General features: G+C 42.7%; 2 long non-coding RNA genes across 2 annotated transcripts in view; both read right to left on the bottom strand.

Moving 5' to 3' along the window:
- Positions 1 to 7,361: 7,361 nt before the first annotated feature.
- Positions 7,362 to 10,600, bottom strand: LOC121028602 (uncharacterized). The gene is made up of 2 exons (XR_005789342.1): positions 10,342 to 10,600; positions 7,362 to 10,127 (listed from the first exon to the last, which is right to left on the bottom strand). It is a non-coding gene; the product is annotated as an uncharacterized LOC121028602 (long non-coding RNA).
- LOC121028601 (uncharacterized) overlaps positions 10,595 to 24,673 on the bottom strand; it is a 29,798-nt gene continuing 15,719 nt past the window's right edge. Inside the window, exon 3 of the long non-coding RNA XR_005789341.1 lies at positions 10,595 to 10,659. This is a non-coding gene — a long non-coding RNA (uncharacterized LOC121028601). The remainder of the gene's footprint in view (positions 10,660 to 24,673) is intronic.

Below are 24,673 nucleotides of genomic sequence, written 5' to 3'. Positions count from 1 at the left end.
CAAAAGTAAATAAACATTAAGAAAATTTTTTTTAAAGAACTACAGATTAAAGAAAAATGGAGACAAGTAACATCAATGTGCTGGGCTGGGAACTTCTTGTTAAAAAGGTGTGTTCATTCTTCTAATTGTCATGGTGAAGCCATAAATAGCCAGTTTGGGTATGTACCTCCCACACTATGGGGTACTGATATGCAGCTGGCCACTCGAAATGTTTGCTTTTTGCATCTTTTTGTTCCTCCATGGATTCTCTGTATGAATCTCATTGCATATATCTGTGCTATGCCTTTTTCATGTATCACAAACAGTGATTTATTTGTAGCTACATTAATCCTTCAAGAAACATAAGTATTAGATTTGGGACAGGTGAAGTTAAGACTACATCATCATTAAGATTCTTTCCAAATCTAAGATTCCACGTGAAAGGTTCTGCAAAGAAATGAATATGATTATCTGGTGCAAGGGCCTGCTCTATAAGAGATCACAGACCAGTCTGGAGGTCAAATTTTAGTTTACGGGGGTTTGGTTTTCTGGAAGCCCAAGCAGTGACAATAGCTTATATTTCTTTCAATCACAAACCAGTGCTGTTTCTTCATGTTAAAAATCATTGAAATAACTCCAGCCCCTCATTACCCGAAAATGCCAGTTTATGTTCAAAATTCTTTCAGAAGAATATGGTTTCACATTGAGTGGAGTTGAAGTTTTCAAGTCCTCAGGATGTTGAGAACAGCAAAACCCCAGGTTCTAGTCTTCCTATAATGAGATAATTCTCAAGTTATTGTGGTAAAAACTTGTGTACAATGAAAAAACATAGTACATTCTAAATAAATGGGTCTCTTGACCTTATTTCTGGAAATTTTATTAATGGTTGAGAAACAATGACCACATAGGAATGAGAAAAATTTCTGTTATATCATCTCTTGAAGAAAATCAGAGTTATAGAGAAATGGATTCCACAACACCCCAAGACAACAAACCAGCTGCAAGGTTAAAAATATTATCTATCTGATGCTGAACAATGTTGTTGGGTGTCTTTTCTCTAGGTGAACTTCTCTAGGTGAACTTCCCTGACTGCTTAGCTATGTAGTGTCACAAAGACACTCCTCATTGTGGAGGATGAAGAAGAAATTAGTGTCTTGTAACTAAATGTTATGCCTCTTGAATGGGTCAGAAGGAGATGGGCTTGGGGTGCCTGGGTGGCTCAGTCAGTTAAGTGTCCAACTTAGCTCAGATCATGATCTCACAGTCTGTGGGTTCAAGCCCCGCGTAGGGCTCAGGGCTGTCAGCTCAGAGCCTGGAGCCTGCTTCAGATGCTGTGTCTCCCTCTCTCTCTGCCCCAATGCCCCCTTGTGCTCTGTCTCACTCTGTCTCAAAAATAAATAAACGTTAACAAACAAAAAGGAGGGAGATGGGCTTTGAGGAAGCCAAGCTGCTAGCATAAGCACTAGTTTGTTTTATTTGGACCTTTTCTGTTCTTCTGTGGTTATATGGTGTTGTTTAAACTATAAACCCATCACCTTCTCAGACTGCCCTGATGGCAGGGCTCTAGGGGAGAGTGACATCCACCAACTTCCTTTGCAATCTCTCTCTCTCTTTCGTACTCAGGCAGGACCAAGGCTAAGAAAGGTCTCTCTAAGGGACAAGACACCATCAGACCAGACAGCACTAGAGTATATGACACGTGAGTAAAAAGAGGCACAAAGAAATATCTTATTCTCCGAGTTGACTGTCTTCCACCTCCCACCCGCCCTCCCAGAATGGAAGTTCTCCAAACACGGGGATCTCATTCTCGGGTGCCTAGAACATGACTGGAATATAGAGAATGCTCAAAACTATATTTTTGAAAGGTAGAGAGGTAAAAGGAGAGAGCCATGAAACTCTTACTGGATAAAATGTTTAAGGTCGAGCAAAATTGCCAGATCTCCTAACACCCGAGTGGTCAGTATTTATTGATTACCTAGGATAATATCCCAGATGCAGTACCCAGGCTATAAACAATAGTAGAAGCAATCACAGAGTAAGAGTCTAATCATTTTCTAGTCAGACAGTAAGTAAGTTTCTTCTAGTTTACATCATCTTATGCCTGAGAAACTGATCTCAAAAGAGGGCAGAAAAATACTAATGGGCATTAAAGTAAAGCATGTGCCTTTCATTGCGAGCATGTTCTCTGCTGTTTTGCACAAGCTACTTCCCCTATCACTGTACCAATTTATCGTAGGAGAACGGCTACCCAAACTCATATCAAATGACACACTCCAAATTTTCTTTGCCATTTAGTATGCATTTTAAATTACATAGTAGCATTGAGACTTAAAATAAGGAAGGTATTTAAGGGATCCATTTTATATCATGTTAGTCATCCGTGGGGTGGACTGGACGACTCTCGGGACAAAGAATCGCAGGAAAGTAGAATTCTTTTTTATTGTGAAGAGTTTTATCCCCAAAAATCTCTTGGCCCTTCTTATGGCTCACGTCGTTGTTGATTCCTCCTCATTCACCGACAAGCATCCAGCGCTAGGCCCTTGTCGGTATTCAGTACACGCAGCATTTATTAAGTTTAACACAATCTTCCACCTCTGGGTTGAGCATCTATCCCCCCCAAATGCTTTCCCTACCCTCGACACTGAAGCTCATTGCCTTTCTAGTCTTCTTTCTTTGTCCTGGCCACCTTCATTTTGGCTTGAGCTCTACGCAGCACTTGGGAGAATGACTGCCCTAATCATAATCTTTAAGATCTCTACAGAAAGTGTCTATAACTGGAATTTCCTCATTACTTTAATGTCCTTCTAGTCATAGCTTCATGGGCCTATTATGTGTAAATTAGAAACACATTATTCCACCAGCAAAGCTTTTCTTTCAAATGCATAGGATTTTATAACCTGTCACAATCTATTAAATTCCGAATTGTTTGTACTGAAACTGACTTTTTTCTGTAAGAAGATGTCAAAGGATCTTAATTTCAGCTAATTCTGGCAACCAAAACGAGTCTCCTCTACTTAATAGCTGGCAGTGGTCTCTGCAGTAAAATGCTTCCAGGAACAATTGGAAATTACTAAGATAATAGTGTGTTTCTTTAGATTAGTATCACCTCTGAAATGTGAAGCTTTTGCCAATTCAAAGCTCCTTTGCTGTCTTTCTAAAACTGAATTTCCTGAAAAGTTCTTAAATATTAAGAGGAGTTGATGTAAGTAGACAAGAAGACAGCAAACAGGAAAGCTAATGGACAGACTGTGAGTGACCTGTGGAGAGTTCTAGAATTTCACATGGGCTACTTCCAAATAAGGGAAAACTTGGCAGGCATGAGTTTGGAATTCTCTTTAGTTTGTCGCTCTTTGCAGAGCCAGTACTGTTTTTGCTACTATTGCTTCATGGTCATCAACTGGAATATTTCCAGAGATGATATGTTTTTGGGTGGGAAAAGCATCATGTCCTTCACAACCAGCTCATGAAGTGTGATACAGACTCAGCCCTGGAGTGAAGAGTTTGCCATGAGTCATCTAATCTCTGACTTTGGGTGTTAACTCAAATAGCTAATCCCAGGGAGCTATCGTGGGGCAAACTCAAGACTCTATGCTTAATGCTTGATGAGGAGTAACTAATACGAATAGCCAGGCGGGACAATAAGTGTTCCACGTGCACTAGCTTATGTAAGCCTTCAGAAAACAAAACAAAGCAGAAATAAAAAGGCTTATTATTATTATTCCCATCTCACAGAGGGCAACAGTAAGTCTAAAAAGGGCAAGTTAAGATTTGAACTCAGATCACCCTTCAACGTTTTTGTTTTGGAAAAGATCCTCGATTTCTCCAGGATGGGATGACGGGGATCACAAAAGAGCTCCAGATACCGGAACTTTCTTGTTGGTGCTTGTAGGTCTCCTTACCTTTGTGTTTTGCCACCAAGCATTTATTGTCCGTTAAGTCGGGGAGTCTCTGGTGTGAAGATGCTCTTAAAGCAGGAGAGGCACCGTATGCAAAACAGACACATTATAGACAGATTCTCGAGGCATTCCAAATGACTGGTCAATTCAGTCAGTTTAGGATTGAACAGTTCAAACTGACCGGGTGTCTTCGCGTTGTGCCAGTGAGGTTTCAGACAGAGAATCAGTCAATATCTGTGAACGCATCATCCCCACGGCTTGGCCCTGTGTACACCAACTAATTGTTGGATGTTTTGCACTTTTCTCTCATTTGTTTTTACACGATATGATTTTCCTTTGCTTAATTTTTCTCTTTCTGTTTGATAAGTCCTGCCTGAACAATTCTGAGCTTCTCGTTAGAACAATTTTTACCAATTATGCTCATGGCAATGCCAAATGTGGGTGTGCTTAATTTAAGTATTAATAGTGAAAATAATTATATTTCACCCAAAATAGTAGCATATGTTTACCATGTTTCATGGGCTATAATCCTTTTATCGGCTTTTCTCAGACTGTGGTTTTCAATAAAATTCATTTTCAATAATAAAATTCCCCAAAATGAAATTCTTTATTTTATATTGACCTGAGACACCTGGGCAACACGTCCCTTAGAAGAGATGTAATTTGAATGTATTACACTTGAACGGAGCTGTCTTTTAGGCAGGCGACCTTTGGGTTGCAATGAATAAAACTTCACTCAAACTAGTTGAAAAACAAAATGTACTTTTTCAGGGAAGTGAAAGATTTGCCAATTAATCAGAAAGTCAGTTAATCAGAACATCCTTTCACAAAGTTCTAGCCTATCAAATTTTGTTTTTCCATTTGTCCATTCATCGATTTATCCATTCCATTAAGATCGACTGAGCCTCTACAACAAACCAGGTACTGGGGACACATGGACAGGGGCTCCACGATCCTTGCACTCAGGGAGTCTTGTCGCCCCTCCCTTAATGCTCCTTCCTTCTCAGCATTTCTGTGTGTGTGCTATCGAAGAGTTTCTAGAACTGATGCAAAAGATAGAAGCGGGGGGGGGGGGGGGCGGAGGAGAAGCTGTAAAATGGAAGAGATCACTCATTCTTAAATCTATTAAAGATTAACGTTGGAAATCCAATGTTAAGATGAGAATATATTTCTGTGGAATGCACAGCTTATTAACTTAAGAACCAAGAGATTTCAAAGCTTAAAAAAAACTGAGTTCGGTAGTCACTGAGACAGACCTAATCATTTTCTTCGAATGATACTTGCAGCTCTAATAGAAGAAATCTCCGAACGTACCTGTTGTTGTTAGCTCTTTTTTCCTGTCCAGCTGTGTGACATCCTCACAACCAACCAGAGGGCGGGTAAAAGTCCAGATTTGTGGGTTCCGTCCCCAGTTTCTGATTCCTGAGGTCCAGGAGGGAACCTGAGAATTTCCATTTGTAGCAAGTTCCTGGGTCATGCTGATGTTGCTGGTCCAAGGACCACATTTTAAGAAAGGTTGTTGTAAATAAATGTTACTCAAAGTGCCAACTGCAGATGAGAACTGTTCATTACCAGTCTGTGACAAGAAAAGTACAGAAACTGAGAGGAAGCAGTGGGAATCTTCTATAATTTGACATTGCCGTGACATCCAAGTGCATGATCAGTGGGCATATGTCACTGAATAGCTGAGCTCAGGGCTGTCAGACTTGCATTGTGAGTCACATGTGGTATAACATACATGCTAGATATATACAGGGAGCCCACATTTTATCCTGTAACAGACTGGAAGTAAAAACACAGGTTGTTCACCATACACAGTTTGAGAAGCACCACTCTCTAAACCATCATGCTATATACTGCCTCAGGGTCATCCCCAAAATAGTTTCGGGCAGGTAGGAGGAAGACAAGGCCATGTCTTGGCCTGATGCCCTCTGCCTGGGAAGGCCCAGAGGAAACAGACAAGGCTGTACAGATGGGCCCTGGGTGTGACACCACACATCCATGGAGTGGGTCAGCCCAGTGGCCACAGAGATTGTGCTTTTTTGAGGCTGGAGGCCTGGAAAAAGAAACTGACCAGTCAGAATTTAGGATGCCCAACCTCTGCAAGGGTCAAACCATGTACCAGGAAGGTTGGATGCTTCCCAATGAAATCAATATGGGCCCCTCAATTGCAGGCAGCCAAGATTTGAGACTCGGTGCAGGCAACTCTTAACTGTTCCAGAGTCACCTGATCTCAGGTCTGGGAAATTGACTTAATACCTGGGCAGAGAAGCTTGGGCATGACTAAATCTGCAGGTGGAGACCAAGAGCAATTGCCATCATGGGTGCACCCTAGCCCAGGAAAGGGGAAGGCAAAAAATCATCCTTTTATCTCAGCTACTTGGGCTGGCATTTTCTTTTACCACTTCAAACATTTTTATTAAAATTTCCAATCATCTGATTTCTGTCAGGATTCAGCTGTTCTTAGCCTTAAATTCTAGGATCCTCTTGGGCTGGCTAGAAGGAAAGCCATGTGATGGGGCCTCCATGATTTCAAGGCTTGATGAATGTGCCTCAAATTGGCTTTGCTAACTGTCTTTTCAAATGGATCTCCTGATAGCTCTATGATTTTACCAGCAGTGATTTATTTTTTAATATTTTGCACTTCAAGCTCTGATAAATTCAGTATTCTTTCTAAGCACTTGTACAAATTAGATTGTAGTTAGAGGAGGCTAACATTTCTACATGTTCAATACGTCAAGGCCTCATAAGCAGGCATTGCAGCTGTCTGTTTGCTTTTCTAGTCCCCACTGAAGTCTGCTCTTCTCTAAAACCTGCCTCGGCTGGAGTCACCCCGAGAAGAGGTTTTCATTACCTTGTATCCACAAATAGCCATCAGCTTTGCTCTGTGGCCTCCAGCCACCCATTTGAAAGAGTGACCTTACATGCCCAGCGGCTACCTCCCAGGGCTTTAGCCTTCCAGTAGGAAAACTAACTGCCCCAGAAATGCTGTAGACTGGCTGAGACACAGCGATACTACCAGACTTCCGGTAAAGATAGGAGTTTCGAGATGATGAGCTAGAGAAACAGAAAAGAGGGTAACACAGATAGTATACACTGGTGATGGGTCAGACCTGGGTTTGATTCTTGCCATATCATTTAGACTGCTTCTGAGCAGAAAGTAATAGAAAAACTACGTCAAACTAGTTTAACAGCAAAGGAAATTTAGTGGCTTATATTGGTCCAGAGGCAGAGCAGGCTTCTGAGTTGACTGGTCCAGGGGCTCAAGGACATCACTGGCTCTTCTCTCCGCTCTACTGTTTCAGCTTCATCCTCAGACTGATTCCCTAAGTTCCCTCAAGGATGCAAGACTGGCTGAGGATTGTAATTGGGTTTCCTCATGAGGGGCCAGCAAGGGAAGGAGAGGGAGAACTGTCTCTCACAACCAGTGAAAGAAAAGTCAGTCACTTAAATATGATTGGCAAGGAGAATGCCCTGCACTGATTGGCTACATTCTGGTTTATTTGAGCCAATCACTGTCCAAAAAGGCTAAGACTTCCAGAATTGGCTTAAACCAATTAGAGTCATTCATTGGAGTTAGGGGTGGAGCTAATGGCTGAAAACCCAAGGGGAGGAGGGAATGGCAGGTGGGGGCCAACCAGCATTGCTCATGATGCTGGCTCTGTCACGCTCATCCCCTTGACCTCCTCATTCAACCTCTCTGAGCCTCGCTTTCCTCATCTGTAAATTGAAGATTACCTTGATACCCACTTCCCTGGTTCTGATAGGGATTAGGAAAGAGATAAGAACAGTAAGGAGCTTTGCACTGTGCCTGGCACACCATAAGTGCCCGGTGAAAATTAAGAGGCAGATCGCCGGAAGTAGGTACCCGCTGTATTTAGACATTACATGCTTTCTTAGGCTTGTTTCCAATAGCTCTTCCCCCTTAGTGGATGCAAGTGAAATGGCCATAAATGGACAGCAAAGACTGTTTAGAGAGACAATTTTATGCTGATTTATCCAGATATTATTTAGGTGGGGGGGGGGGGGGGCAAACAAACCTCAAACCAGGCAGTTCTATTACATTCAAAGAGTATCTCTGGGTAGTGAGTTTAAGAATAATAATAATAATGATAATAATAATAATAATAATAATATTAAAACAAGGAAAGTGAAAGGAAGAAAAAAATGAAAATGATGATAGAAGGGGAGTAGCTACAATTCATTAGGCACTGTTGGGTGTTATACTGGGCACTTTACAGGAGTTGTGAGCCGTTGGTGTTGGTTTTATTATATCTATTTGTACGTAAGAAACAGAAATTTATCTAAACTAAGGAGTTTGCCCGAATTCAATAGCCTTTAAGTGGCAAAACCTGGATGGGAACCCAAATTACTATGACTCCAAAGTTCATTTCATGTCTTCATTTCAAAACTACTTGCAAAGGAGGGTGCCCCCATTCATTCATTCACTCATTCATTCATTCCCTCACTCAGGCTCCTAGCAGCTGGCCCTGGAGCCCCTGCCAGGATTGGTGTTGGGGAAAAGAAAGGTGAATAGGACACAGCAGTGCCCTCAAGAACCAGACAGCGTCCACGTCCTGGGATTCCTGGTTTTCCGAGGAGTTCCCAGGACAAGGTTGTATGGAGCAGGGTTTCGCACTCTTTCTCAGTCAAATGAGAACTATTGAATCACTAATGATGACGGAGGCACAGCGTGCTCCATAGCCTGCAAGACACAGGGGGCTGCCCTCTCCCCCCAGCTCCCTCTGCCATCTGCTCTCCTCGGTGAGACAGTTTGATCTTGAGCTATCTCAGGGCGAAGGAGGTCGGACCGTCAGAGGTCACCTTAACTCCCCATAACTCTGCTCCAAAGAAATAATTGTTTCAGAGGAAAATGGCTGTGACCAGTCAGATTCTTCTTTATTCAGAATCTAGACTAGATGAAGAGAATGGGTCTTGGGGATTTATATTGTTGACTCTGTTCAATTCACCCAACTGTGTTGAGATGGCCTGTGTGCTGGGGATATGCAAATCAGTGGGTATCACAGTGCCTCTGGCCTCTGGGGTCCCCAAGCTAGCAGAGCAAACACAGGCACATAGAAAGGAATATGTATGAGAATAGAATTGTCTAGTATGCCTCTCAGGATGGCCAAACAAGTTGTTAAAATTTCAGCAACTAACTCCAGGCAGGTAAACACATGCTGTCCTCACTGCCCACCCACTTGCCCCACAGAATCCATCTTCTGTCTTTTCTGTCCTGAACCCACCTCAAGGACCTGCTTCCCACCCAGTGGCCCCAACTTCCCCATGATCCCTAAACAGGGGCCTCCAAACCCCTGCCCCAGCACTGCAGTGGTCCTCTGTTTTGTTTGGTCTGCATCTGAACATAGCAGTTGCTAAATGTTTTGACGGTCATCTCTGAATAAAGACACATACCATGTGCTTCCTGGAGTCCAGGGATGGGGAAGAAAAGTTGGGACCAGTGGAAGGGAGAACGCCCCCAAGAGCACACATGCGTGGAACATCTGTTGTGTACTCAGATCTCTGGCCCGCACTTTGAGCCATGCTCCCCAGAGCTTCCCAAAGTCTTCTTGCTTTACCCGCATCCTGCAGTCATCCTGCTTTGTGTCCCAAGGCCACTGCTTACTGCTAAAGTCAGCCAAAAGGAGCAGATATGGGTCAGAAATATAGGGCTCCCACAAATTGAGGTCTGCTTCCTGGGAATCGGCTTCAGTGTCCTCTGAACTTTTACTTTGGTTTTTGTAGGAATAAAGGACTCAACAACCAGATGGCTGGATCTTTTTATCTGATGATTGGAACTCTACCCATTAGGATGCTTTTGGCTACCAGTAAAAGGAAAAAAAAAAAAATCAAACTCGCTGAAACAAATGGGAAAATTCAAAGGAAACACACTATGGATCCCAAGCATGGCTCTGTCTCGGTGTCTGAGCGATCCGGGTGACCTTGGTGTCTGTTCTCTGCCGTCCTCAGTTACCTTCAGCCTCAGGTAGGCCTCCTCCATTGTTGCAAGATGGTGGGCAGCAAGAAAAATCAGAAAAAGGTTGTATGTTCTAGTGTTTCTGTCCTCCAGAAAAAGGAAATCTTTCCCCACAGCCCTCCAGGTGGCTCAGCCTTCTACCTCACCATCAGAAATGGGTCACGCATTCACTCCTGGCCAATGGCCAATGGAGGAATCGCAGCCACCATTGCTGGCTTTTTCAACTGAGATTCCCAAATCCTTTGCCAGCAATCAGGAATGTCTGCTACTCGAACCTACGGGAAAGAGAAAAGTGGAATTGGAGAAGATGATGTTAGTGAGTAAAATGTGGAACATGGGAGTGTGTCACTAGAAATCAGAAGTTAAAAGACAAAGGATTTTGGAGTAAAGAAACTTGGTTTGGAATGCTAGCATCACTTACGTCATTGTTTTCATTGCTAGTTACTATGTGACAATCACCCCCTACACTTGGTGGATTAAAACAAGTACCATTTATTTTTGCTCGCTGATCAGCAGATCAGCTTGGTGGTTCTGCTAATCTGGGCCAGGCTCAGCTCATCTGGACCCTTTCAAGCATCTTCAGGAGGCTGGCTGGTATGGGATGGTCTCTGCTGGGGCAGCTCATCTTTGTTTCACGTGGCCCCTCATCCTCCAGCAGGCTGGGCTGGGCTGGGCTGGGCTGGGCTGCTGTGTGCCGACCGTGTGCCCGACTTCCAGGAGAAAGAGTGGAAGTGTGGTGGGGTCTTGGCCAGAAGCAAGCCATGAAACCAGTCAAAAGCTGCAAAGTCACATTGCAGAGTGTGGATCCTGGAAAGAGTGAAGAACGGTAATCACTTTGGCAATCAATCTACCACCATGACCTTTGTAAGACATTTCTTTTCCCTGCACCACCATTTCATCACCTCTAAAATGACAGTAATAATAGTATCGACCTCAAAGTCTTACTTGAGGACTAAGTGAGAAAATGCATGTAAAGTGCTTAACACAGTGGTGGGCACATAGTAAGCATTAAATAAGTACTAGCTTTTATTACGCTTGTAACTAGTCTTATTATCATTATTATTACAGTTGTTTTAATGATTATTATGATTTGGAGTATCTGTGTGCTGGGTTATGACTCCCCCTAGGATACAAACCTAGTGAACTAGCTTCCAAAAAGCCCAGACTTTATGGAAATCCTAGCCGGCTCCCCAGAAGCCTGCTATCAAAGGAGGGTGATTTCTGAAAGCTCCCCATCTGCCTTCCTCCCGCTTGCTGCTTGTCGAGTGCTGTTCTCTCTGGGTTTTTGCTGTGCTGGCTGCTTGGAGCTCCCTGAGCTCTATGCCTCACTTGGAACCCTCCAAGGAACGGTGGTTAGCTGCTATTTCAACAGAAACCATAGTTTTGGCCAGCCTGCCTCCTGGAGAAAGTGAAGCCTGGAGCAGGCTTCACCCCCGGGACAGCAGATTTTCTGCTCTGTTCCGCTGTTCTGTCTGTGCCCAGTGCCAAACTCTCTAGAGGCGATAACGTGGTTCACGGTGCCCAGAGTGGGCTGTGAGTGAAGGAAGGAGAAACCTCCCAGCCTCATCTCACATTTACTCCAACCCAAGCCTCCAAGAATTAAAACCAGTTGGCCATCTCTTGGAAAAGAGAATTTGTCTCTTAAATCTTCAAAGGAGAAAAGTTTTTTGTTTTATGTTTTTAGAGGTTTTTTTGTTTGCTTGCTTTTTATAGTTGTTTTGTTCATGAGGAAAAAAACCCAAAAAACCCCAGTGACGGTCCTGGCGTCTATACCCCATGCAGATTCTGAAAGTACCAAGGAGGAAAGGCACAGGGCTCGTTCCACTAGGCAGCCTGCTAATTTCATTTGCCACCACGGTTTTCCCATCTGCTAAGGGACCAGCCCAGACAATTTTCCATGTATAATTCACAGTCCTTTGTAATTGAAGCTCAAACAGAATCAACAGCTTGATCAAAACGCCATGGCGAGGATTCAAAGGGCGGCACTCCCATTTTCTGTCCTTGCTCCAAGCAAAGCCAGTGCTGGCCCTTCCATGCGTGCACTTTCTCTCTGTCTTGCTCTCTGTGTCTCTGCTTCTCTCTCCCTACCTTGTTCCACAGCCTGCCCGGTTTCTCCCTACCCTTCCCCTTTATGGGGCACTCCATTTCTACCTCACAAATGTACTGCCTCTGCGACCATTGTCAGAGCTCCACCAGCTAATTGTGGCCCCCACCCCCATGTCATCTGGCCATGGCCAAGATGGATGGATGCTCAATCTGCATTATTTATGTCTCTCCTTTGTGTTGGTGATGTGCTTTTGCATAACATATGTAAACTTCTGCTGACACTGGGAATTCATTTGGTTGGAGGTGCTCAAAAAGAGGGGCAGGAGGCGACCTGGTTTGTGTAAATTCACAAGCTATCCGACAGCCTTTGCTTTGTCTCCCTGAGAATTGGAAGATGGCTTCTCGTGAGAGTTCTTTGAATTACACTTGACAGTCAGGTGAGCTCTTTTGCTTAAAGAGCTTTGGCTCCGTCTGGGCTATAGGTCTTCTGCCTTCAAATGGGCAGGGCAAGGGACCAAGGCCCATCTGAAAGTTCAGATGCAAGCCTGTCCCTGCATTGCAACTCCAGCCAGAGATTATCAGAGCGAGGAGGCCTTAGAGCATCTGATTTAATCTCGTCATTTTGTAGAGAGAGAGAAACTGAGCCTCAGAAACATGAAATGGCTCGCCAAGGGACTAGTCTTGGTATGTCATGATATTCAGTCCTTAAATTCCTTCCAATAAGACCACATTGGTAAAAGGGGGCAGGCACCCTTCTAAGCACTTTACACATTGTCTCATTTAATCCCCATGAAAGACTCATACACCAGGACTTGTTTCTATCATTCTCACTTCATAGCTGAGGAAACGGAGGCACAGAGAGGTTAAGTAACATGTCCAAGATCACACAGTACTAAGCAGCGGGCCTAGGACTCAAACCCAGTTAGCCTGGCTCACGAGTCCCTGAAATGCTCACTGTCCTAAAGCCTCTTTGAGCTACCTCGATGATTACAGAAGACTGCCCAAGCTCCACACTTTGCAACATAAGGCCTGATCTGGTCCTGCCCCTCCTGACCTTCTCAGCTTCATTTCTGCTACTCCTCGGCATGTAGCCCCGTATTGGGAAAAGCAGTCTTATGCGTGTTGTTTTTTTGTGACTTAAAATAACACAGACTGCAGTGTTACCATAGTAAGAAGCGATAGTGATTTCGCTAAGGAAACTCCAAGGAGATAGTCCTTAAGTAGTACATATGATATATATTTCATATGCAAAATTCTGATGCACTTATACATCATGTCATGGGATGGATTCAGAAGCCGTAAGTGATAACTCTGTTCTGTATGCCAGTTGTTTCCAAATGTCAGTTCGTAACAAAGCTTTCGTGGACCCAGAAAAATAAGGGCAAGAACGTAATGTGTGTGTAAAATGTGTGTGCGTGTGATTATCAATTTGTAAATGTCCTTTCTTGGGAAGCAATGTCACTTATTCAAAGACTGTAGGCTCTTGTTCTTAAAATTATCAAAGGCAAGAGGAAAGGGCAAGAAATGTTCTTTTGTAAAATAACAGTGTGTGTCATATCAGGAAAATCTTGGGATGTTGTATTTCAAATTTCTTCATTTTTTGATATCTTATTAGATTCTCGGTTTATTTATTTTACTTAACTCATTCAAAAACTTAAGCAACTTCTAGGTCACCTCACCGAGATGATCCATGCCCTAAACTTTTCAATCCAAAGTATCTTCTCAGAGCTAGTGGGGCTCAACCCTATTCAAAGTACAGAGCAGGGGTGCCTGGGTGGCTCAGTCAGCGTCTGACTTTTGATTTCGGCTCAGGTCATGATCTCATGGTCCATGGGTTGAAGCCGTGAGTGGGGTTCTGTGCTAACAGTGCAGAGCCTGCTTGGGATTCTGTCTCTCCCTCTTTCTCTGCCTCTCTCTCCTCTCCCTCTCTCAAAAACAAATAAATTTTAATAATAACAAAAAATAGAAGTACAGAGCACACCTCTGTCTCTTGGTGGCCTTTTCTTCAGAGCCCTGCCTCCATTCAGGCTCTCATGCTCTGATACAGCCCATGATGGGCCCGTTCTGACATGGCCTTTCAGCAAGTGGCCTGTGGCCGAAATTACCCTCTGCTTTTCCACTCCTCTGGCCCTGGGCCTCACCTCCTAGTGGGAGACAAGGTATAGGCAGCTGGGAGATTTCACTGCAATACATTTTTGCGGGCTTTGGCATTCTAACACAGGATGCTTATTGCTCCAAAGGGTAATTTCCTCTTGTGGAATTTTAGGCAGTGAAGCCAACTGTGGCAAAAAGTTCCAAGCAACACTGGAGAGCTAGTCTTGAGCACTTCAAATTAAAACCCTCAGGGGGCCCTCCTGAATGGCTGTCCTTGATCCAACCCGGCTGCTAGAAACAACAGAACAGTAGCCTACTGATGCGCCAGGAGACAGCCCTTAGACATCGGAATCATTCAAATGCTTTTGGAGGAAATGGGTGGAAGAACTAATGATCGTGTACTGGTCTAACCACAGATTTCCTGTCTCCCTTTCTCTCTCTCACCCCCTGTAGACCTCCATCTCCCCTTCCACTCTTCATTCTCTGTCTTCGCTTACTACAGAACATTTTACCCAAATAGATGAAAAATGTGTGTAGTTTGCATATCCACACATTGATACTCTCTGTAGGTTCTATGATCTCTTGTGCAGTTTGGGAATGAATTTTGAAAGTCTTACAAAGAAGAACTAGCAGGAGCGCCTGGGTGGCTCAATTGGTTAAGGATCTGACTTCGGCTCAGGTCATGATCTCACAGTTTGTGAGTTCAAGCCCCACATCAGGCCCTGTGCTAACAGCTCAGAGCCTGGAGCCTGCTTTGGATTCTGTGTCTTCCACTCTCTCTGTCCCTCCCCTGCTCATACTCTCTCTCTCTCTCAAAAATAAATAAACATTAAAATTTAAAAACAAAAAAACAAGAACTAGCAGATCAAGACTCTCAACTAAGAACACAACAAACCGTATTAAAATAGTAATCTTCAAATTTTCTCTTGAAAACTTAGAGAATGGCCGCTAGAGGCCCAAAGAGGAGAAAGTATGTGTGGAGGAAGGGATACGTAGGAAAGAACCAAAGAATATGGCTTATGGAACCCATAGAGTATCTATCAAGTTATGGTTCAGGAAATGTTTTTGCTTTTCTTACAGCATTCAGTGATGTGACCTGAGAGAATTAATGCTTGTGTTGGGAGATGTAGGATGTGACATGTCTGAAACTCAAGCTGTTGAGGAGATTCTAGTAGACAGGCCCATGCTCACCCCAGATATGTTTTCTGTACCACTCCATCCCACTGCAGGACCCTTCTGTGGACTTTGGGATGGCAATCCCACCATTCATTATATTACTAAAGGTCTCCTTCTGCTTCATTACTTCTCAGGCTTGAAGTAGACTGAAGGATCCTACCTCCATCCCACTTCTGTAGTTGATCAGGAGGCCTTACTAGGCAACCACAGCTGCCTTCCTCCATCACTCTTTCCATGGTCCCCTTACTCTCTGCCAGCAACTCAGCTGAATAGGTTTTTTTTTATCTATGGGATGACCAAACTTTCAATCAAATGATCTTAGTGCTTCTTGGCCTTGCCTTTAATGGCTTGCCTCAGCTTCCCGTTACCATGGATCATCTAGTTAAATCCTATCTGACATCATCATCTTCATTTGGTATGAAGATGTTCGTTTACCCATCCCCGTAGCTTGGGTAGAAAGGCAGATACAGACTGAAATGTAAAACCTTAAGAACGGTACCCAGCTGAAGTATTGTTGGCTACAATAAAATATTGTTGCCAAAAAGTTTAACTTAAATCTGACCAGCCTTCTAGATTTAACTAATGATTTATAGAAAATTTAAGGGAAAGGGACCTGATATCTTTAATAAGTTGAAGACAGATAGAAGTTGAGATTTAAAGACTAAAAGGAGACACATCAAACTATTGCCATGTATGGACCTTATTTGAATTCTGATTAAACAAAAATCCTCATCCATCTCATTAAGAGGTGAATATTCAGTAACTTTTACTTTTTGTGTTTGATCATTTAAATCAAAGTTTATCATAATAGATTGTTATTTGTTAAATATCAATGGTAGAATTTTTTAAAAAATATGGTATTATAGGCAGAATGAATAAAAATATTCATTTCAAATCACATACATATTTTTGTTACAAAAAAGTAAAATGAAGTGTTCAATAACAAGACTTTTAAACATAAAAATACATTCTATTAGGATAAAGTTATGGAGGGTAAGCAGAAAATAAATGAATTATGAAAATTTATGAAAATGAAGAAATATAAAATTTCAAGAGTTTCTGTCCATATTTTTTAAAAAAAAATAGTAAGATGGGTATTCAATTGCTATGGTTCTTAGATTCTGTGGATACATTTAAAAGGATAATAGAGGAGAAAGCAGGAAAAAACCACTCTGACCTCAGCCGCAGCAATTTCTTACTTGACACATCCCCAAAGGCAAGAGAATTAAAAGCTAAAATGAACTATTGGGACCTCATGAAGATAAAAAGCTTCTGCACTGCAAAGGAAACAATCAAGACAACTAAAAGGCAACCAACGGAATGGGAAAAGATATTTGCAAATGACATATCAGACAAAGGGCTAGTATCCAAAATCTATAAGGAGCTCACCAAACTCCACACCCGAAAAACAAATAACCCAGTGAAGAAATGGGCAGAAAACACGAATAGACACTTCTGTGAAGAAGACATCTGGATGGCCAACAGGCACATGAAAAGATGCTCAACGTCGCTCCTCATCAGGGAAATACAAATCAAAACCACACCCAGATACCACCTCACGCCAGTCAGAGTGGCCAAAATGAACAAATCGGGAGACTATAGATGCTGGAGAGGATGTGGAGAAACGGGAACCCTCTTGCACTGTTGGTGGGAATGCAAACTGGTGCAGCCACTCTGGAAAACAGTGTGGAGGTTCCTCAAAAAATTAAAAATAGATCTACCCTACGACCCAGCAATAGCACTACTAGGAATTTACCCAAGGGATACAGGAGTGCTGATGCATAGGGGCACTTGTACCCCAATGTTTATAGCAGCACTTTCAACAATAGCCAAATTATGGAAAGAGCCTAAATGTCCATCAACTGATGAATGGATAAAGAAACTGTGGTTTATATACACAATGGAAAACTACGTGCCAATGAGAAAGAATGAAATATGGCCTTTTGTAGCAACGTGGATGGAACTGGAGAGTGTTACGCTAAGTGAAATAAGTCATACAGAGAAAGACAGATACCATATGTTTTCACTACTATGTGGATCCTGAGAAACTTAACAGAAGACCATGGGGGAGGGGAAGAAAAAAAAAAGGTGAGAGAGGGAGGGAGCCAAAACATAAGAGACTCTTAAAAACTGAGAACAAACTGAGGGTTGATGGGGGGTGGGAGAGAGGGGAGGGTGGTGGGAGAGAGGGGAGGGCACCTGTTGGGATGAGCACTGGGTGTTATATGGAAAGCAATTTGACAATAAATTTCATATTACAAAAATAAATAAAATAAAAGGATAATGTAACAATAACAGTTTTATTTTTTAATGTCAGTATTTTTTAAAAATTTTTTAATATTCATTTTTGAGAGAGAGAGAGAGACAGAGTGCGAGTGGGGGAGGGGCAGAGAGAGGGAGACACAGAATCTGAAGCAGGTTCCAGGCTCTGAGCTGTCAGCACAGAGTTCGATGCACGGCTCGAACTCACTAACCATGAGATCATGACCTGAGCCAAATTCGGACACTCAACCAACTGAGCCACTCAGGCGCCCCTTTAATGTCAGTATTTAAAACATGCCAGAAACTATGTCCTTTGTAACTGTTACAATTTAGATGCCAACCTAACAGAATGACAAGTATACATATGTTTCAAAATTCTTTTAGGGCAGACACAAGCAAAAGAGTTTGAAAAGCCCTGTTAAATCCACCACCCCTCAATGTTTTTGTTTTTTTGTTTTTTGTTTTTTTTGAACCAAACGTCCTTTTCTTGCATAATACTTACCCACAGTTCACAATGTATTTCAGGAAACCACACTATGGGAATCCTCCAACGGCCTTTCCCTGAGGCAACTGCTGTAGCAGAGGTGTGCTTCTCATTCTCATTTATTCCCTCATTCACTTAATAAGTTTCAGCTGAGGGGCTCCTGGGTGGCTCAGTTGTTTAAGCGTTCCACTTCAGCTCAGGTCATGATCTTGCAGTTTGTGAGTTCGAGCCCCGTGTCGGGCTCTGTGCTGGCAGCTCAGAGCCTGGAGCCTGCTTCGGATTCTGTGTCTCCCTCTCTCTCTGCCTCTTCACTATTTGCGCTCTCTCTCGCTCTCTCTCTCTCTCTCTCTCTCTCTGTCTCTCCCTCAAACATAAATAAATGTTTTTAAAAAAATGTTAGCTGAGCAGGTACTCGGTTCAAAACCCTGGGCCAGGCCCTTGGGACATGACCCCTGGAATCACATTCAGTGTTAACCTCTTTATTTAAATTCTTTTGTTACACAGCCTAACACTGACCAAATCACTCTGCTCCAGCCTGACTCTGATGGATGAAAATAGGCGCATGCAGTGTCCTCTGGAAAACTGAAAGGATCGTGGGATGGTCTAGCACAAGCATCGTATGTACACACACACAAAAGGGTATTTCGTTCAGAAAGCAGACCATTGCTCCAAAAATTGAATTTTACTCTTAATTAAAACGGCTTCTTCGTTCTTTTGAAGGACCTCTGAGAAGGTGAATTAAAAGCCAGTTCATAAGGAGGTCCATGTCAGAAAAGATTTCCTTATTACGGGTGAGGAAAACACACACACACACACACACACACACACACACAAGTAAGACAGGCTATGAGTAATATCAGTATTCCAGACCTGTCACTCTATGCCCCAGACTTTGCAAATGCTCCAAAGATTATGTGTACATGGAGTTCTGATCTGCAGATGATTTACCTGCAGCAGTCTGACCAGCTCTGTTGAACAGAGTCAGCTATATTTTTGGGGGCTTAGAAGATGACATTAATATTGCCCATGTCTATCATGGAGAGGAGACACAGAGTTGCAAGCTGCAGTTCTCGGATGTGTGGGTTCAGTCGTGTGTGTGTGCTGTTTTCTGATGTACGTGTTAAGCCCGCCAAGCTTCTGGTAAAGAAATTTCTTACTCTATGTTATGTATTTATATCCACCTGCCTTCCTTCATCTGCAAACACTCATTTACACATTCTTGCACACTTCAGTGTGATTCTTGCACGCAACTATTCCTTCTTTGTTTGCTCAAAGAAAAATTCCTGTTTGACAGGGACACCAGGGATGAAAACTCTCCATTCCTTCCTGACAACACATGAGGCCAAACTCCTCTGGGGGTAGGTTGGGGAGATGCGGTCTGCAATCTAGGTTTTTGTTTGTGTTTTGTTTTGTTGTTGGCAATCAGAGAGCAGCCCCCTGCCCCTTTGCATTGATTACTTAAAGCATCAAAAAGAGATCTGGCCCACTGTTCTCTGAAGCTGACTCCAGGCATTGTAAAACCTGAGGATTTCTGCTTGTCATCTTTATTTGCTCACTCATTTGACAAATTTATTGACCACCTATAATATGCAAAGCCCTGGGCCAGGCAGTAGGCAGAATTATCTATATTTCACAGATTCTGAGACATGCATTTTTCAACATCTTATTGTCTCTGAATTTGGGCTGTTTCCATGGCAATGCTTTTTTTTTTTCTTTCTTTCTCAGCGGCACCCAAAACAATTCCATGTCCTACCACCAATGGCCTCTTAGATTTGATGGGTTACTACATTGTCCATGACTTCTCTGCTTTCACCCAAAGGAGGAATGTGCAAAATAAGGGAAGGTAAAACTTTCCACTTATCATCAGCTCTTGCAGCAAAAAAATAAAGCTCTTGGAGCTTGCATGATTTGAAGATGATCTGTGTGTTTCATTTACTCACGCTCTCCCTGGCCTTAGAAACAGATCATAACTGAACGTGGATTATGTGTTGTTATTCTGTAGTTCTTAAATTCGCAAATGACTTTTTTATTGCTGTAGAGTGAGTGTGTATGTCTGTGTCTGTGCAATGCTTTCTACCAAGAAACTTATTCGGAAATTGATTTTTGATCCATTGTTGAAGCTGTAATTTGAGGAGACTGTTTCTTAGGATATATCTATAATATGTCAGTAGAAACTGGTTAGAATTATTTTTAACAGAGCAAAAGAAAGGTGTTTTTGTTACCTTTATTCGTTCAAACATTTATCGAGTCCCTATGATGGCTCCAACGCCACAGAGCACTGTTAGGGGACAGAAACTAATGGGAAATTATTTTTGCCTTCATAGGACTTACAGTCTAAATGAAGAGGAAAACCTGTAAGCCACAAATGGTCACATAAAGGAGAATAAAATGAGTCAAGGATGACTCATGAGACCAAAGGATGCTTACATGAGATCTGTGTCACTCCACAGCATTACACTGACTTTTTTGGGGTAATATTTATTTATTTACTTACTTATTCATTTATTTATTGAGAGAGAGAGAGAGAGAGAGAGAGAATGAGTGGGGGGGGTGGTACAGAGAGGGAAGGAGAGAGAGAATCCCAAGCAGGCCCCGCTATCAGCGCAGAGTCCCATGTGGGCCTCAAACTCCTGACCGTGAGTTCATGACCCGAGCTGGAATCAAGAGTCTGATGCTCAACCAACTGAACCACCCCGGTGCCCCCTCACTTTTAAATATAACAAAACAAAGGCTGTTCCATTTCCTCTGAAACATGGCCGCATCAGAGAAAAAGATCCCAGGGGGCGCTCAGAACAATATCCCAAAGCAGGCCTTTCACGGTTGATAGAGAGACAGCTTCCATCCACTGCGGGATCGCAAGGATTACTTACTTGGGAAACTTCACAGTCAGCCAAGCTTTTTATGCCTCCTAGAACTGCTGTCATTGCTTTGTATCCAATGATAGGTCTTATCAGTAATGAGTTGCACCCCTCTTCTTATCCCTGCTGGGCTTCTCCCTGATTCTCCCCATGCTCTCACCTGCTTTCAAAACCCTTCACCTGCAACCTCCTTATATAACACTTTCTTCCCATTTTATTGAACTGCAAGCTCTTCCAGGCAGGAACTGAGCCTGTGTGGCACCGAGTAGACCCCAAACACAAATGTTGCTGTATCAAGGAGGAAAGAAAAGAAAAAAGAAGGGAAGACAGCCTTTCATCTTGAGTATGTGAGTTTAATAACCTGAGGGGAATTTGGGACCAGCCACAAGCAGGAAATGGTACCTTGGGATGTCAGGCTGGGTTTCCCCTCCTGGAAGTAGCTGGGGGCAGTGAAGGACGACCTAATCTTTTGCCCCAGCACCTGTGACAGGTGATTTTCAAATTTTTTTTTTCAACGTTTATTTATTTTTGGAACAGAGAGAGACAGAGCATGAACGGGGGAGGGGCAGAGAGAGAGGGAGACACAGAATCGGAAACAGGCTCCAGGCTCCGAGCCATCAGCCCAGAGCCTGACGCGGGGCTCGAACTCACGGACCGCGAGATGGTGACCTGGCTGAAGTCGGACGCTTAACCGACTGCGCCACCCAGGCGCCCCGACAGGTGATTTTCACATGAATGACAAATCGGTGGGGTCCTAGTCAACTTAGATGGAATCCCCAGAGAGTCAACTTACGCGTCACCTTTCTCTCTCACCTGGTGTACAAGTGATGAAAGAAGTTATTGAAAAGATAAGATTGAGTCCACTCTCATTTATGGGGGTGGGGGGAAGCAAGTCACTTGCAAATTTTGCTATTTTATTTTTAAAGTAATGAATTTCCCAACACCACTGGCAGCCCCTTACCTGACACACTTCCCACCGGGTCTTACCTGCCACTCCCTGTCCCCCACCCCAGAGTCAGACCCGGAAGTCAAAACCCAAAGCAGCAGGAACTCTATCCTTGCCTAGTACCCTAAATGGCATCCAGTTTTCTGCTTTTAACTCATGAAATACCGATAAACCCATCAGCAAAAGTTTATAGGTTTATTGGTATTATTTGTTTAAAAAGAAGATCACCCATTATCAATTTAAAAAGAAGACCACGCTCTTGAAAAAGAAAACCAAATCAGGAGGCATCACAATCCCAGACTTCAAGCTATACTACAAAGCTGTAACCATCAAAACAGTATGGTACTGGCACAAAAACAGACACTCAGATCAATGGAACAGAATAGAGAGCCCAGAAATGGACCCACAAATGTATGGACAACTAATCTTTGACAAAGCAGGAAAGAATAGCCAATGGAATAAAGACAGTCTCTTCAGCAAGTGGTGCTGGGAAAATGGGACAGCGACATGCAGAAGAATGAACCTGGACCACTTTCTTACACCATGCACAAAAATAAACTCAAAATGGATGAAAGACCTAAATATAAGACAGGAAGCCATCAAAATCCTCGAGGAGAAAGCGGGCAAAAACCTCTTTGATCTTGGCCACAGCAACTTTTTACTCAACACGTCTCCGGAGGCAAGGGAAACAAAAGCAAAAAGGAACTACTGGGACCTCATCAAAATAAAAGCTTCTGCAGAGCAAAGGAAACAATCAGCAAAACTAAAAGGCAACTGACACAATGGGAGAAAATATTTGCAAATGACATATCAGATAAAGGGTTAGTGTCCAAAATCTATAAAGAACTTATAAAACTCAAATAACAAATAAATCCAGTGAAGAAATGGGCAAAAGATGTGAATAGACACTTCTCCAAAGAAGACATCCAGATGGCCTACCATCACATGAAAAAATGCTCAACAACACTCCTCATCAGGGAAATACAAATCAAAATCATAATGAGATACCATCTTACACCTGTAAGAATGGCTAACATTAACAACTCAGGCAACAACAGATGTTGGCAAGGATGTGGAGAAAAAGATCTCTTTTGCATTGTTGGTGGGAACGCAAGCTGGTGCAGCCACTCTGGAAAACAGTATGGAGGTTCCTCAAAAAACTAAAAATAGCACTACCCTACGACCCAGCAATTGCACTACTGGAAGAGACACATGCACCCCCATGTTTATAGCAGCACTATTGACAATAGCCAAAGGATGGAAAGAGCCCAAATGTCCATCAATGGATGAATGGATAAAGAAGATGTGGTATATATATATGATGGAGTATTACTTGGCAAACAAAAATAATGAAACCTTGCCATTTGCAACTATGTGGATGGAACTGGAGGGTATTATGCTAAGTGAAACGAGTCAGTCAGAGAAAGACAAAAATCATATGACTTCACTCATATGAGGACGTTAAGAGACAAAACAGATGAACATAAGGGAAGGGAAACAAAAATAATATAAAAACAGGGAGAGAGACAAAACATAAGAGACTCATAAATATGGAGAACAAACTGAGGGTTGCTGGAGGGGTTGTGGGGGGAGGATGGGCTAAATGGGTAAGGGGCACTAAGGAATCTACTCCTGAAATTATTGTTGCACTATATGCTAATTTGGATGTAATTTATAATAATAATAATAATAATAATGAAATAAAAAGATCACACATTCTAAATATGTTCATTTGACTGAAGAACAAAACACAAAACCCTTAATTTCTAGTATGCTCAGGTTTAGACTACCTAGTTTTTAGACCATCAAATCCTTTAATAATTTTGGTAAAATGAACCAGCTCATAGCCCTTCATCAGTGATGTGGAGGTGGTCATGTTACAGTATCATTCTCCCATCCTTCTCAGCCAGAGTCCCCTAACGATGTACCACACAGTGGTGGTCACTAGATAGGATGGACAGATTTAGCAAATGAAAGTACACAAACGGCCAGCTAAATTCAAATTTCAGTTAAACAACAAATAATTTTTTAATATGTGGATGTCCTATGCAAATGTGGGACACACACATACAAAAAACTGTTTGTTGTTTATCTGAAATTTGAATTGACCTGAGCATTTGTATTTTATCTCGCAATCTTGTCACCAGAGACCGTTGGTTGGGATTCACCAAACACCTTTATATCCACTATTTCTTCTAATCAAAGGGATTTGAAGTGATAAGTACCAATCATTATTGGTAGCAGCTTAAGCACTGGAAAGTCTATCAAAGGAGAAGGATGTGGGGACTTCCTAGCATCTCAGAAATCCGGTTGTGGGCAGATCCAACTTGCCTGTGAGAAGGAAGACCAGCCATAGTGATAAGGGAGAAGGGGGACAGTGGACAAGTATGTAAAAGATGCAAGGGGGGGCAGAGCATCCTCCGGGGACCACAGCAGACACGATGTGCTAGGTTTACCTAATGTCACTCCAGGGAGAGCCAACTCTGCCCAGTCTTGTCTCCTCCACCCTGAGTCTCCAGGAAAGTGGAGAACATGACCCAGTTCAGTGCTTTGGAAACCGTAATATTAAGACAGAAGAACCCAACTGATTTTCAGCTTTCTTCCCTTTGCATCAAGGCCCAGAACTTTGACACAAGTTCTCATAAAGGCTTGGCAAAGATCTATAGGTGGGAAATGGAAATAGGTACCTTGATAAGCTCAAAGAAACAGTTAAATCTGAGTGTGGATCATTTAATCACAGTATCTGGAATACATAAACATGGCACATATTATCTTCCCCCACCTTTTTTTTTTTTTTTTTTGTGGCCTCAAAATTTGATCCAAGTCTGGGAGTTAAAAAGTCCCATTTTGTGTAATCAGGTTCTGGTTGAACATGATTGCTGAATTATTTTAAATTGAAGACACATGTCTGGAGGCTGAGCTGTATGTATTATTGCAGGATGGTGTCCATTAGGT

Source organism: Herpailurus yagouaroundi, unplaced genomic scaffold (genome assembly GCF_014898765.1).
Source record: "Herpailurus yagouaroundi ecotype Mexico unplaced genomic scaffold, PumYag 100, whole genome shotgun sequence".
NCBI classification, from domain to species: domain Eukaryota; kingdom Metazoa; phylum Chordata; class Mammalia; order Carnivora; family Felidae; genus Herpailurus; species Herpailurus yagouaroundi.
Note: the sequence above shows the minus strand (reverse complement) of the source record. Positions and strands in the feature narration are given on the sequence as shown.